The 2,859-nt window shown below is 38.3% G+C and overlaps 1 long non-coding RNA gene across 1 annotated transcript; it reads right to left on the reverse strand.

Annotated features, from left to right (window-relative positions):
* LOC104945563 (uncharacterized) lies at positions 1-2,038 on the reverse strand. The gene is made up of 3 exons (XR_798356.1): positions 1,866-2,038; positions 1,619-1,773; positions 1-17 (listed from the first exon to the last, which is right to left on the reverse strand). It is a non-coding gene; the product is annotated as an uncharacterized lncRNA (long non-coding RNA).
* Positions 2,039-2,859: the final 821 nt, after the last annotated feature.

Genomic DNA, 2,859 nt, shown 5'->3' on the forward strand with positions numbered 1-2,859 from the left:
CGGAGGTTTGGGACGAACTGCACAACAAGAGCTTGTGTCATGAATAAGTAACGCAGAGCCCTGAGAGGCAAGTTAGAAAACAATATTCTGGTAATAATGTTTTATGGCTGAGCTAAATGTTTTTTTCTCCTGTGTTTATGACTCAAGAAGAACACAAATGTTTTGCCTGCATGGATTATCTTTCTAAATTTCAAAGTAAAATTATTTTGGGATCATTTAAAAAAAAAAAAAAGTTTTGTCATAATTTCCTGAGTTCACTTTTTTTTTAAAAACATGGTTGTTGGGAAAATACTGAATGTACTCTTCTAATGTCAGAGTCCACATGATAACAAAGGCCCTACGTAGCTGTGTACATGACAGGATGTGTGATTACCTGAAGAGCATCAGGACTGTTTGAGGCATATGATAGCTATGTGATTAACATGATGATTCAGCCTCTATGGAGAGAGACATATGACAAGCATGCTCATTTCTGACGTGGAGCTAATCTGAAGTAAACATTGAATACTGCTTTCTATTCCTCCATCTTGTGACTGTGAAACTCTCTTGTATATCAGCATGTGAAGGACACGGTTCAGGAACTACTAGTATCATATGCTCTGTATGTGATGACTAATTGTTACTTGATTAAACATTACATTTTAAGCCAAAAAAAACATCCGTAAAATGTTTAAGAGGGTTCAGAATTCAGCAGTAAGTTTGCTGTGTAAATGCTTAATGGAGAGGTAGCAGACCTCTCATGTCTATTTGTGTCATCATTTATACATAAGAGTCTTTTAATAATTTGGGAGGGCTTCCCATATTAGAGGGCTATTATAAGGAACATCTGTATTTATAGAAACTGGCTTGAGAACTTTTTTTTTTATCAATCAAAAGACCTTTTTTGTGTTGTTGTTAAATGTTTGTTACAAGTGTGTTATGTGTGATTTGTAACATGACGTGATCTTATCTTATTGCCTTGTAATTAGTGTACAGGCCTGCAGTTTGGTTAGCTTGGGTCATGAATAAGTAACACGGAGCCACGATAGGCAAGTTAGAAAACAATATTCTGGTAATATGTTTTTATGGCTGAGCTAAATTGTGTTCTCTCCTGTGTTTATGGGTAAAGAGGAACACACATCTTTAGCTTGGGTTATCTTTATAAGTTTCAAAGTAAAGTTTTCCAGGATACATTATTTTTAAAGTTTGTCAGAAAAAAATGTAGCTGCATGTTTGCTGTGTAAATGTCTTAATGGAGAGGTACCAGACCTCCCATGTCTCGTTGTGTCATAAGTTATACATAAGACTCTTCTGAATTTTAGTAATTCAGTTCAAATTAGGGGGCATTTATAAGCAACATCTGTTTTTGAAATCGAAAGACCTTTTTTGTGTGTTATGTGTAATTGTTCATATGACCACAACACAAATATAAAGCCAGCCACGTGATGGTATCTTATTGCCTTGTAATTAGTGTACAGGCCTGCAGTTAGGTTATTGAAACACTAGGTGGGGGTACTCCATCACATCACAGTTACTCCGCTCCTCGCCCTGCAGTTTCATCGCCCCATGGTGTGCGTTTTAATTTGTTTCTCGTCCGTAATCCACTAACTCTAGCTGTGCCCTCTGGATGTCCACTCACTGTGTTCGAAGACGTTAAAGCTCTTGGCAGGGTGGGATGGTTGGAGCTCTACCAGCAGATGTTTGGGGTCGGCATCCGCGAGGGAGCAGCTGTACCTCACCACCCCCCCACCGGGGTCCGAGCTCACTGTCAGGTTCACACAGCGCCTCTCAGACCTGAAGCCACGGATTACAAGGAGATGGGAGATGGATGAAAGGATGATAAACAACCGGATGCATTTTCCAGCCAGGTGGTTTTGTCCACTTACGGCGGCGTCTGGTTGTTTGGAAGGACCAGCTGGTAGGAGATTAAGTGATCCACGTCCCTGCTCACCTCCCAGCTGCACGTCACCTCCCTCTCTCCATCCAGGACACAATGCAAGCTGGGAATCTGCCCAGTGTCTAAACCCAGAGAAAAAGAACTAATAACAACAGCTGCAAGCGCCAGATTTTTCATCAGAAAGAGAAGATTAGAAATGTGAGAAAAGGAGATAAGGCACGGGGTTTCTTATAGAAGAAAGGTCAGAGGTGGAAGATTTATTCACATCCTTAGTTTAATTAAAAGTCCCATTACATTATTTTAAAAGTACTCAAAGTAAAAGTACAAAAGTATTATCAGCAAAAAGTACTTAAAGTATCAATAGTTTATTTATTTTATTTTTTTATTTATTATTTATTTTATTATTCTGCAGAAAAATGGCTTCCATTTATGATAAATTATTATAAATGTGACATTATTACATTGTTCATTTTGTTGCATTAGGTATTTAGTGTTTAGACTTTTACCTTTTTGTACTTCAAACATTTAGGTGCATTATGTTAAAAGTTAGGATTAGAAATATTTCCCTTTTCAATGAAACAGAGTAGGAAGTAGCATTAAATGGAAAAACTCAAAGTTCTTCAGGTAATTAAAAATCGTGATTGTAACTATTACTAGTATGCAAAATTCACTTGTTCATGTCTCCTCTACATCAACATGTGTCCCCTCTGTGTAAAGAGATTCTGAAAGCTTCGGGAAAAAATATTCTCTCTCTTTTTGTCCTGATCCATTTCTATAAAAACCTGTCTGAAAATGAGCTGATCAGATTTTGGCCACTTTATGATGTCATAACGTTTTTTTTTTTGGCTTGTGTAACCATTAGCCAATCACCAACCAAGGTAACCCCCCCCCCCTTATCACCTGAATCTCCTCCTAGAGCACATGTGTCAAACTCAAGGCCCGGGGACCAAATCAGGCCCCTTGGTGGATTTAATTTCGGCCCC

The sequence above is a fragment of the Notothenia coriiceps genome, unplaced genomic scaffold (assembly GCF_000735185.1).
Source record: "Notothenia coriiceps isolate Sejong01 unplaced genomic scaffold, NC01 NC01_scaffold00009724, whole genome shotgun sequence".
NCBI lineage: Eukaryota > Metazoa > Chordata > Actinopteri > Perciformes > Nototheniidae > Notothenia > Notothenia coriiceps.